The following is a 13,880-nucleotide window of genomic DNA, read 5'->3' as shown; positions in this document are numbered from 1 at the left end:
GAGTAACAAAACCTACTACACTACAGCAAAAGAAACCAGTACAACAAATCACCAACGCTTATCATTAAATAATGAACGCAGTCGAGTGGCGCTTAAATACGACGCATCATACACCATTAAATATTAATTCACATGTTCAGCGAAAAATGTTTCATAAATTACACAACTGGCCATTAAAATTGCTACCCCAAGAAGGAGTCGTCAGAATGAAACAAAATTTTGCACATGTGATGGCGACATCGACACTAGAAAACGATTACAAAATGAAAGCAAAATGATCATTTATTACTGGAAAAATCTCACATGAATGGAGGTTTAAACACCCTGTTGCGCCACTCCTAGCTGGAATGCAAGAGTCGATACGGTCGAGCATTGAGGTACAGCAGTTTCGTACGATGTCCTACGTCCTCTCGTACCACAGTTGCTGTAAACGCGCCACTAATTCGACCAAACTTACACGTTGTCCAAGTTACCGTCTCAAGTGATCCCAGCTATGCTCGATTTGTGACAAATCAGTGCATCGCGCAGACAAGAGAAAGTGATAATGTAGAAAAGGAAGTCCCTTGATACCCTTGCTGTGTGTGACCGAGCATTGTCATGTTAAAAAAAATCGCTCCTGAGAGCCCCGTCGTGAGTGCTAAAACATGCGTAGGTGTTTGATCGAATGAGTGGCACGTTTACAGCAACTGTGGTACGAGATGACGTAGGATATCGTAGAAGACTGCTATGCCTCAATGCCCGATTGTATCGCTTCGTACATCGTACATTCGCGCTAGAGGTGACTTAACAGGGTATTTAAACCTCCATTCATTTGAGATTTTTCCAACAATAAATGATCAATTTGCTTTCATTTTGTAATCACTTTCTAATGTCAATTTTGCCACCACGTGTGAAAAATTTAGCTTCATTCTGGCAATTTCTTCTAGGTGTAGCAATTTTAATGGCCAGTAGTGTAGTTTTTTAAAGACAAGCAGTTTTCGCTTTTTATTGCGGTTTTTCATTAAATATTGAATTAACTGCGGCAGAATAATATAATAATGATTCAGGTTGTGTTTCACTTTGACAAAGAAGGAGAGGCAACGATCGTTTTATGTAAGTTCTACTAGAATTGATTATTTCGATCTACAACATGCATTGACTGTTAGAAACAAAAACGAGACAGAGAGAAAATGAAATGGCATTCAAGGAATGCATTCTGAGAAATATAATACAGTTGAACTCGCTTAAAACGAGCGTAAAGGGACCGCGATATTTGTTCGTTATAACCGGGCGCTCGTAAAAAGCGAGTTCGTAAAAAAATCATAAAAAATCATCATAGTTGTTTTTTTTTCTTCTTTTTAATTACTGTACAATACCAAATAAGTAATTTACTTTGAACTGTCTCAATGTCTCTTTCGTATTTCATTGTTTTTGAAGAATACACATGCACTCACAAACACATTTTTTAAATTTTTCTTTGCTTCACAAATTGAAAAAAGAGCTGTGATCGCTTGTTTTCAGGTTTTGTGATTTATCACCAACTTCGGTTGACTTCAGAATGCTGAAGAAAATTGATCAAAAAGGATAAGTTGAGCTGGAAGGCAATAGAAATTTGTCGAATCAAAAAATATTGCTCGCTTTAAGCGGGGTTTGCTCGTCAAAAGCGAGTTATGCTCCTATTGAATTAATATTGTAAAAACCAACTATTTCTAGTTTCCTCGCTAAATCCGGGTTGTTGTTAAATTAGAGTTAGTTATAAGCGAGTTCGACTGTAATGAGAGAATATTCGCGTAATGCATTTAGAAGTGAAATCCATATAAATCTAAATTTATGTTTGTTTGTTCCAAAGCTAAACAAATACACATCCTTTTCCGGATTCGAACAATATTTGGAACAAAATTCAATCGTTTCCTGGAAGAAACTATGGTCAAGGTTCTATTTGAAAATTCGACTTTTTTCGTTTTTAATTCTTATATTAGAAATACTTTCAACAATAAAAAAAAAAAAAAAAAATGAGTTACGAAAATATTTTCAAATTTTACATTATTTAAAAGCGAATATGGAATTTGAATTGAAATGCATCCATGTAAAGAAAGAAAGAAATGGAAAGGGGAAAACCACAGCGTTTTGCTTTACAATTTAAAAACAGAAAAATATATGTCTTTCATATTGGTATTCCAATATGAGTTTCCCGGAAAACGTGAAACATAACCTCAAGCTTGTAGTAATGAGAACATATTTTTTCTAACCAAAAATCACAGACATTCCCTAAGACAACCTTCCACCAAAAAAAAAAAAAATGCAGCACGCGAAGTCGAGTTATACGAGAAAGAAAAAGGCCCTGAGCCATCCTCCCCATAAAAAATCCTCATTATTTTTCCCAAACCACAGAACAAACAGGAAGTCTATTTCCCAACCCCCGACAATCTGCGATTCCACCCCTTGGCAAGCCTTATGGTATACTCCCCGTCATCTCCTTATCCACCCTCATTACATATTGTTCCGACTTACCTCCCAAAGTATGGGTGTGGATCCACGAAACCACTCTTCGAAATTCTTTTACCGATTTTTCCCTCCGTGACCCCTACATTCTGTACGGACCTACCATGTAGTGAAAACCTAGTCAAACCACTCACGCTTAGTAGTGATTACTAAATACATTTTTTTTTCTGCTCTCAACACATAATCACGCAGACTAACAAGCGCAACTTGCTCTAACCTATTTTTTACATGCTTCAACGGATCCCGAGGGGGGGGGGAAGAGCTTAATGATTTGTTGTGACTACTCTTCTTTACTTCTATACTTGTTTTAAGTAAGTTGAAGTAACTTTACTAATATACCTTTGTAGCAAGTTATCTGAAATCATACTTTTTACCCAACAGAAACACGAAAAGAAATCTTTTCTTAGCAAACAAAAAATATTCACTACATCATAATTACAGAAGCTTGCATTTCTTCTGGGAAAAAGAAAAAGAAAATGCTTGGAATTCAACAAAAGAATTTGGTTTTCAACAGTAGATATTAACAAAAACTTTTCCGGGTTTCGAACTTAGAATACATAAAAGTTAGTCGTAGTTGGCAGCTAGCTTTTTTTTTTTTTTTTTTGGTTTTGTAGACAAAATGTTCCTTTTAAAGGTAATTTTTAAACAATTCAAATAGCTTAAGCAAAAGCTAACTGCTGTTAAATGTAACGATAACTATGAATATGTTGAAAAATATCCGAAAACAAGCCTTTCGAGCGTCATTACGGATAAGTAAGCGAAGAGTTATTGAACAAGTTTCTATTAAAAGCTTTTGAGAAGTTGATAATGTAATTAAAGTCATGAATACATATGGATGCTTATTTTCATTAGTACTGATCGGAATACAAAGCAGTATTTGTTTATTTCTCTTTTCTTTTACAAGAGCTTAGTATAGCAGTAAAAATTTACAATACAACGATTTGAACTTCAATAAGTGTATATTGCAGCACAAACTTGGGAACTAAAAACAACCCAGAATTCCACAAAGGTTCTAGAAGTCCGTCTTGTTTGTCAAAGTATGATTGTTATTTTGAATCCATTATCAAGTTTGAATTTTGGAAGCAAAAATAACGAACCGGTAAACGTAATATATAAAATTAGACAGAAAAAAATGGTAACTAAGTAAAATCACGATCGACAACTAATCTTTACTAATAATAAAGCTGAAAGTCTCTCTGGATGTCCGGAGGATGTGTGGATCTCTGTTAGATCGTTCGGTCGATTTTCATGAAATTTAACACAAAGTTAGTTTGTAGCATGGTGGTGTGCACCTCGAAGCGATTTTTCGAAAATTCGATGTGGTTCTTTTTCTATTCCAATTTTAAGAACAAAACTATCATAAGATGAACGAGTAAATTACGAAATTATCATAACGTGGAACCGTAACATGGGTACAAGCCAATTGGCGAGAAAATTCACTATACATTATTTGTAAATATACAGGCGAACCAAAAGACCTTTTAATTTTTCTATTACGGGCAAAGTCGTGCGGGTACCACTAGTATCTTCATAACAGGAAAGTTTATGCGATATTTTCATAAAAAGAAAGACTCGCATAAACGAAGTGCAAACAATCTGATTGCTTCACAAATTCAAAAGAACATATAATAGAATACATTTTGGAATATGCGCCTGAGGTGTTCGAGTAATGTCAAGGGAGACTTTCGGTTATAAAACGTTAGGGCGACATTCGAAATCTCGCCAAACTTCTAACAGAGAGTAAAATCATTGTATGCTAAGTTATAAGATCTGGAAGTTGTAATTCCGAAAAGGTGACACTTAAGCGCAGATGTTTTGCTGTGCGAGTTCAGCTGGTATTGATCTTGATATAGAATTTCTGTACAACGCTATTTCTCGCACAGTTCAGTTTCCTGCAGTAAAGCACATACACACATTTTTTTAATGCCAATTCGCTATGCTATACAAAACTGAATTTCAAGATATCTCCAACAAGGGCGCAATAGCAATCATTTAAATTTAAATAAAATTCAAAGCTCAAAAATACGTGTCTTCAGGTGCATTTTATTGAAGAAGAATATGGTGGTTTTAAAAAACGAAACAAAGAATGAAAATTGGTAACTTGAATGGTGGAACGGCTAATGCCGAGTTGTATCTGATAAATAGGAGGGTTTTATGACATATTTTATTCATATAAAGTTGAATTTGTAGCTCATTTTATTCAATTATTTGCTGAACATAAAATATGTCATTCAACACGAAACACAAACTGGTGAAAGTGATTATTTGCCAAGGGCTATGCTAAATGTGTGCTTATATGCTAAATGCACCACTTGGAAAATACTTACTAAAGCTTGAACACGGATAGATGGCGGATGACTTTGAAGCAAAACATTTGTATCATTCGTAATAAGTAGAATCTGCCTGTAAGTACCGAAGAGTAAGAGGTACGGTTTCGTTAATCCTATCTATTCCAAAATAATACCAAAAAACGTATTACAGGTGATACAAATGCTTTAAGGTCATCCGCCTTCTTTTCGTGGTCAAGCTTTAACAACTGTATGTGTTTCGTGCTGAATAATCTTTTTATTAAGAAATAAAAGTTGGTGCATCTTTAGTTGCCATAGATCAATTGCAAAGAGAACCAAAATAAAAATTTGGTGGCAAAAATGAAATTTCAACTAAAAAAAAAAAAAAAAAAAAATCCTGTTAGAGTAACAAGAAATTTCTCAAAGTTACATTCGAATTTTAGAACAGTTCTGCATTGTTCGGAGCCTCTACGCAATATGGCTATGCTTATTTCTATAGAATGCAATTATACTCTGAAGAAATTGTGACCATTTAAAAGGTGGTTAGCATCATCGTTTAATTAAAAAACTATAAATTATTACTTTCTTTTTTACTTAGGCAAAGAGCTAAACACCGCTGCGAGCATGTTTGTAATTTAAGAGAAAAATTTCAGTGCAGTATAAATTAAGATTGCCTCCCCCACCCTACCCCCAAGTATAGTGCTGTATGCTGCATGCACTTGAATTTATCCATGAATTCCCCCCCCCCCTCCTTCTCTTTACTTTGGCGCCATTGTATGAAATGCTTTTTCTTCAGTAAGTAAATTCCTACAGGTACAAAATAAACCCTAATTAATGTTCTAAAGTAGGATTCTCTTAGAAATGAAGCATCTTTTAAGGGCAAATAAATGAAAAGAAAGGTCCAACTCAAATTAACTGAACGTTCTGAAACAGCCTTTTGTAAACAGTGAAATGACATGTTTCCAAGAACAGTCCTCCGCCCCCCCCCCTCCAGAAAGTACAATTCAACGCCCTTTTTTAATAAATCACCTACATTTAAAACAACATGCAACATGGACCACCAATACGATCTGAAAAACTTTTTTTGGCAAAAATAAAGAAAATGAAACGCAAATGAGCATCGTGCTTCTTCCCTAGCGTAGTACGCGAGCAATGAAAATGAACGAACTCAGTTTTCAATCCAATTATAGTACAGTAAAATTAGCCCAAAAAATGGCCGAACCCAAACATAAAAAAAAAAGTTGAAACCTGTTGCAAATTACTCCTTACCCTTCCAGTAAGAAGGGGTAAAAAGTCCCAGCACTTTCTTTGTGCGTCGGGTTTTAGGGGAAAGGGGGAGGGACGAAAAAATCCTCTTTTTAAATAAAAAATAAAAATAATTTCTGTTACTTAAAAAAAAAACCATACGACGCAGAAATCACACACTATAATAGTAAAATAATAAACTTTCATAGAAAAAAATGCTAAATTACCAGGGTGCACAGGGGGGTCCATGGCGCAGATTGCGTCATTGGAATTTTTAAGGCAGTTTTTTAAAAGTGGATTTCTTTTTTGAGGTCTTTTATTCTGGAAGGGTACTCCGTCACACTTGAGGGGTGCGCCATCACTTTAGGGGGGAGTGAGGGAGAGACCCTGCATTTGTGTTCTAAAATCAATTATTGCAGTGAAGTTCATGAAAAAATTTCACTGATTTTAAACTTTTCCGAAGTACAAAATGCCACAAAGAAATAAAGTAATGTCAGAAGGATAATTTTAAAAAATCTAAGCGAGCTCAGTAACCAAATTAGTTGTGACTGGAGCTATTAAACTGTTAAGAGCGCTGGAGTGATATCTAAAACAAAATCCCTGTGCAGCATTAAAAAAAAAAAAGTCCAAATTGACTGAAATTTCCCCCTTCTTCTTAATTAATTTACTTCAACTTTTCTATAATATTTTGCATTCAGCGTAAGGAGGATAAACCGAAATTGCCAATAGTGAGATGAGCAATGCTGCAATGGGCTCGTTTCCAAAATTTTAAAAGTATTTTTTTCTGAAAGAGCATGCTTAAAAACATAGGATTTGACCATTTTTTAAATAATTTGTTTAAGTTAAATAATTTTAAAAAATTACCTAAATTGGCGCGCTTTCATTGTTTATGCTTCTGTCCGATGACATCACAAATGATGAAATTCCATTCAGTGTTGCCATCCACAAAGCAAAATATTTAATTCGCATCTTTACTCACGTGTATTGGCAACGATATTGTTGATAGCAAGCGCGCAATTTTAATTCGCTTCTTGATTATCATAACGTGGAAACGTAGTAGAAAGATGTGTCAAAGAGCATCATTTGTGACGTCATCAAGACCACGCCTTGTTTGAAAAATCCGACATTTTAAAAAATGAATTAAAAAATAACTGTTGGGAAAATGAAAGTATTTCCTGGGTTCATGTTTTTTTTTTTTTTTTTTGCTTATTCTTTCAATTTCAGTGACAATAAGTACTACTTTTGATTGAAGGAAACAATCCCATTCTGCACCCACTAAGTTGGTGAGGGTTCTCGTTTGCAAACACCAAGCTTTTACGCAGTCGGTTATGTGAATTATGCTAAATATACGCACATATACTTGCAACACTATTTGAAACGTGTAAGTACATAATGCGATAAAAAAAAACCTGATAAAGGTGTTACATCAGAGTTACCCAACGATCCAACGCAATGTCCAATTTAGGTGGTCCAGAACCTATACTAAAAAATACAAAAGTAGAACTCTAAATACTGATCTTCCCTCTCTACGGGTATTGACTCAAGTTGGTAGTGGTGTTCGTTAGTCACCGATACTGGTCGATCGCTGATAAAAAGGTGAAACATGATGAGGCCTTTAATATCGAGATAGTAACATAAAAAGATATGGAAGGCAAGAAATTTAGTTGCATTTCTTTGTAAAGGAGGTATGCAATAATGTCTCCAGCTTCTGTTGCGAGAGTAGTTACTATCTGTAAAGAAGTGTAAGCCCAAACCATCTTTTACACCGAATGGTATGAACAGTAAAGATGGAATAACAAATTGCTAAAAACTTCTAGTACGAGTTATGCGTTGATCCTCCATCAGTATTCGATGAATCTGGTTTCAGAAATCCTGTATCGTTAAAGTGTTATTATCTGAAGCAAAAGATTCATCCACCATCACAAAACAAACAGCTGGTGTCATATATGTTATAGATGGAAGATCTCTCTATCTTTTTTTTTTTTTTTTCCGTAATGATCTGCAAGCTTCAAGGAAATATGCCAGCAATGCAGTGTATATGTCATTTGTAGGTATGGGAAAGCTAGTGGTCATTTTTGATGGGTACAAAGAAGAAGAAAACACCATAGAAATATGATCTGCGTCTACAACAGCCAAGTCTTCTGCTCTAGAAGACTTTCTGCGCCGCCTATCTTGTGCTTGCCCTGAGGGGTTCATTGGATATAGTGAATGTTTAATAAGTCTGAAAGTGGACTGAAGTGCTCAACTATATGCTCAAACTGTGTTAGACATAGCTGCTACAATAACGATTTTACCAAGGATCTAGATTCCAAAAAAGATCTTGATAACGAAGACTTTTTGTTACAAGCTTAGAGGAGAAATCATTTGAAAACTCCAACTCCAGTTCTGACGGACAGTTTATCTCAATCTGATGACGTATTTGAGGCATGCATGTCATAACGCAAACTAAAAATTTTGCTTTTAAATCCTGCAAAAAAGCAATACAGTAAAAGGGGGGAAAAAAAAGAGTTCAGCGTAATTTTTCTGACTATTTAATCAAATGTGCCATCAGAGGGGGGGGGTAATCTTTAAGTATATTAGTATTTCGTTTTGGGAGGTGAGCTACTGTTCTTGTGCAGTGGACAGTCCTGATTTAATGCATTTTAAATTTGCATGAAATAGTTCTACTTGAAATAGGAAAGAGGCGGGGGTAGGATTAAGGTATTTTATTTGGGGAGGGGATGCTGTAGCTTTGGGAGGAGGTGCACCATTGCACTTGGAGGATGGATACACTTGATTTCTAACTATATTTTTGCATAAAAAATGTTTCCACTTGAAATGTATAAAGGGGGGGGGGGGTTGGTACTGCTTCGTTTTACGGGGATAAGAGGGGAGCTCTGTAGCATTGGCGGGTTGTGTCATCCCTCTTGGGGGGTTAACACCTTTAATTTAATGCTTTTAAGTTCAGTATGACACAAAAATTACAACTTGATATTTACTCTAAAAATTTCGAAGAAATACCCAAACAGCAATTTTTAGATGCCCCCCCCCCCACCCATTCCGAAAGTCGGCGCACAATGGGGTCGGACTCTTTACCTGTTCTTATTGGGAGTGTAATAAACAATTTGCAACAGGTTTCAACTTTTTTTTTTTTTTTTTTTTGATGTTCGGGTCCAACTCGTATTTTTACTGTACTATTAGAAAATTTTCAATATACGCAAAAAACTCTAGAGATTTTAGCGTTTTTAGTGAGATAAGGAATATTAAAATATTCATTCAAATGCATACGGAATAAAAATGAAATTTCACACAAAATATGCCTACTACATTTTCAAGTGAAATAATGATTAGGGTCAGGTGCGGGAAACTGGATCCATGGGATAAACTGGGGTTACATTGAAAAACACGTATTTTCTCCTTTTTTAACTAAGATATTTAAGAAACTCTTTTTGGGGGGCATGTAATTGAGATTATAGCAAATATTTTTGTTTTAGTTTTCAAACCTGGCGGCAGGCGTTTTCTGAGGTGGGGTAAATAGGGTGTACGATTTAGCTTAGCTAAATGTTGCACTCCGCTGATTCTTTTGGTCTCTGAGTTAACCTTTGTCAAAAATTAATGCTTGCATTTTTCAATAAATTGACAAAACAAAACTTCTCATTATTTTATAACCTTAGGAAGTACTTTTGCCTTGAAAAAGCCAATCTCGGTTAGAATTTCATTCTCAACGTGCATTTCAGAATGAAAAAAATGACAAAAAAAAGTTTGATAACAGTTGGCATTATTTGTTTAATTAATATGTAAAAACATGTATGCATATTTTTGTGCATTTGTATCGTTAAATGTAACCCCCCCCCCCCCCAAGGTACAATTATTTTACTATATTCTTAATTTAAAAACAATTACAATTATTTGTTTAAGTATGCCCTAATTTCTGTACTAGCCCCACTTTAACCTACCATGGGGGAAACGATCGTTTAAATGCGACACTGCGCGAAAACAATCAAACAAAATTAAATGGTTTTGCTTTATGGTTAATCTATATAAATCTAATGTATATAAATTGCATCAAACGTTCCATAAAAATATTCTGGATTTAGGGTCTTTTCTAAAAAACCTTGATTTTAGACCCACTTTCCCCCACCTGATCCTATTACGTAAGCATAACATTCCAAAAGCTTACAATATTTATGGATGAAGACTGAACAAATGTTGCCAGGTTAGTATAAATTTTAGATTATAATTACGCACCCAGGTTGCCTGATTACAGAAAAGATTCGATCTGTCAACAATGTGAAAAATTTATATTCATCTGTACATATAGCTGAAAAGCTGTGCTAAAATAGAAAAAACTTCTACATTCATTTAATGATTCTGAGGTGGTGGTTCAAATAAAAGTTAATAATTTCACTTTAAAAATTCAAAAGGAATTGAAAGAACTCCTCCATTTTCTCAAGTCTCACATAAGCATGATGAAAAATTGGTTGAAATTTTTAATTTGATGGTCAATGGCTATCAATAATGTTCTTCCGAAGTAATATTATACCCGATCTCCAACGTCCCTCCCTACCATCCTTATCTGAATACATATGATGACACAGTTAAAGTAAGCCTTTGTTTCATTTACGACAGGTGGTCGTCGACTTCCGACCTAGTTTGGCTCTGACTGACTTCGTAAGTTGATTAGATCGTATCTTAATTCTTTAAAAACAGAAAAAATCATTAACAAATTGCTTCATGCGTACGCCGAACTTTTAAGTCAACCAACATTGAAGTACATTTCACCTGAAACTTATTTTTAATCATTTGCACTACCACTAGTTGATCGCTTTTCATCAATAAGAAATTATTTCTGCGACTATTCTTTAGATTTACTCCTAGGCAATATGTTTTCTGATTAAACAAATAAAACGTCTAACGTCACTTCTGACTCTTGTAAATATGTCAATTTTAATACAACAGTTTTAAGCAAGAAAAGTAATTCAGCATTTCAAAGCATTCAGGTGATTTTTCTCTTCTTTCCCCTTCTGGCCTATTTTTTTCATCTTTTCCCTGACAATGTTCTCTTTGTCTTCTTAATCAGTTTTTCCACTTCAACATCAATTGCACTTTTCATCGAGTTGTCAAATTAAAATTTGTGCTATAGATTTAAAATGATGAAAAGTGAGGTGCGAGTCAACTCCCTTGTCAGATTGGTCACCGGAACCCCCATTCCCCATAAAACCAAAAAATGTATACTACTCCAGTTCCGAATCGGGCCCTCTTAAGGGCCAAGACCCTAGTTTCCGACTAGGCTGACATGGCCTTTCGTAGGCTCTGCGCATAACATTATAATTCTCAGCCTTAAATTTATGGCAATTGTTCTAAATATTATCTTTAACCACATAAATATTTTCAATCACTTATATACAATTTTTATGGCAAAAAAGGGAAAAGAAAGTTTTTATCTAATCTACATTCGGCCTAAACAATCAAGTTTTTGATGTATAATTATTCAACCTGAAGGCCCATTTCAGTAAACCAACTGCGAGAAAAAAGAAAGTAGTTGAGAAAAAAATGCGAACTAAGTTAATAACCAATATTGATTACTTAAGCAAACAAAAAAAAGTGGGAACAAAAGAAGGAAGAAAAAAGAAAAAAAATCCCATTTTTTTGCAGAAAGAAAAGATGATGTTAATTGATTCCTCTAACTATACAATGATTGTTTCCTTCTTTTTCATATAGCTTCAGGACGCAGCAGTTACCAGCATCAAAATGGCGCTACATGAAATCATTATAAAATAATGACAGTCGCTGACACTTTGCTCAAGTGGCAACTTCAATATAATCAACGGTTTTCAGAGAATATCATAATTGAAGCACGACTGTAAATTTGTTGTGGATTAAACGAACATGAAAGAAAATTAACGTCCTTTTTGCGTGAGATCTCAACATTTCCAAGGAAGCTTTAAACATAGTTAGGTAATAGCCACTTTCCGCGATGAGTAATCCGAGTTAAATAAAAAGCATTGGATACCAGCTGCAACTGAATATAAAAAGTCATTCAAAAGCATGGGTGCTGAATTTTGTTTAGTTGGAGCATAATACAATTACAGAATTCAAGGCGTTCCTCGTATAACACGGTTAATTCGTTCTGTGTAGTATCGAAACCGTGTTACACAAGATTTCTTTTAAAATAACTTTTAAACTCTTTTCTTTTACGCTAATTAATCATGTACATAGTAAAAATCATGTCAATATGTATCGTGTTATATTAAAACCGTGTAATACTAGACTTAGAAATAATGTAAACAAAGGGATGTGTACCGTGTTGTATCGAAACCAAGTTTCATAAAAACAAAGTAAAAACTTATTAGAGTTATTTTCAAACATTAACAGAATGTATTACACAAAATTGAAATTCCATCTTTTTTAAAAATAAATTCGTGTTGTATCAATACCATGAAGCATTAAATTCAAGTTTCGTACCGTGTAATATCGAAATCGTGTTATAATAATCGCAAATTTGGTACCGTATAATATCGAAACTGTTGTACAAGTACCGCCAACTATAAAATACTTTGATAATGCAAAACGTGGAATTTCATTAACTGAGCTGAAATATAACATTAAACACCGAGAATTCCTATGTTGAATTGCTCCATATAAAAGTATTAGTTTTTCAGGTAAAATAGGATCTTTATCACCTCAAATTCAAACAAAAAACTACCCTTTTTTTTAAATTTAAAACTAAATTGCCGACAAACACTAAATACAGCAGCAACTGCTTTTTACAGTAGTAACTGTAAAAGCATTTATTTTCGCGAGCCTTTAATTTTCGCTTACCCGCTGGAATCGCGAAAATTTAAGATTCGCGAATAATCTTTTTGCGGCGGATTTTTCAACTTGTTAAACACTTAGAAATTTTATTCTCCTTGTTCAAAGGTTCACAACTTTTATCAAAATAATTTATTTGATATCACATTTCTCATATGGCTCATAATACCCTTTGTGGAAGGATAACTTTGAACCAGGTACACAATTCCTTTTAAAAGGTTTTATAATTATTATTTCTTACTTTTGTGGGCGTTTTTGTTAATTTTATGCTAATTGATCAGGGTTGGCCGGATTGGACCCAATTGGGTCGGACCCAATGGGTTTTTTTGAAAAAACCCATTTAAAAAAACCCATTATTTAGCCCACTTTTGGGTTTTTTTAATTTTTTGGGAAGTTTTTAAAAAAAATAATTTAAATACTTTCACAATTTAAACTTCTTTTTCATTTCTTCTTAACCACAGACATTGGACATAAAAAATGAATTTTTTGAAATAGTATTTCTCAACTCTTAACAGCATTAAAAAAATGTTTCAAAGATTTTAAATAAATATATTTAACTTTTTTCTTTAACTGATAAATAAATGGACTCAAATTATTTTGACTAAGTCCTGTCACGTCTGATTTTCCCAATATTTGCAGATTGTACAAAGGAAACTACTCTAGCTAAAAGGCTTTCATGTGAATTATTTCCTGCAAACAAACACTTCGCAAATCTCGAATAAACAAAAGGTATATTTTTTAGAAATTAACAGGTTTTTCAAACGGTCGGGTAGAAAACAGAACAGGATGTACAGTATTTTCATTATCTTACGAAAAAGTTTAATACTTCTTAGTTTGTACACAGAAATAGAAAAACTGGCAACATAAAATTGAAAGAAATATCTTGATTAAGCTGGAATTCAGTAAAAAGGGAGTAAAAACTACTTGAGGTTCTACAGTAGTTTTGCATAACAAAATAAAATACAGGAAAGTAAAATGCAAAAAAAAAAAAAAAGTAGTAGCAATTAAAAACGAACAATAGATTTTCTCACTCGAGAAGTAACTTTGCATTAACTGTTGGTAATCATGAAAACT

The sequence above is a fragment of the Uloborus diversus genome, chromosome 2 (genome assembly GCF_026930045.1).
Source record: "Uloborus diversus isolate 005 chromosome 2, Udiv.v.3.1, whole genome shotgun sequence".
Taxonomy (NCBI): domain Eukaryota; kingdom Metazoa; phylum Arthropoda; class Arachnida; order Araneae; family Uloboridae; genus Uloborus; species Uloborus diversus.
Note: the sequence above shows the minus strand (reverse complement) of the source record.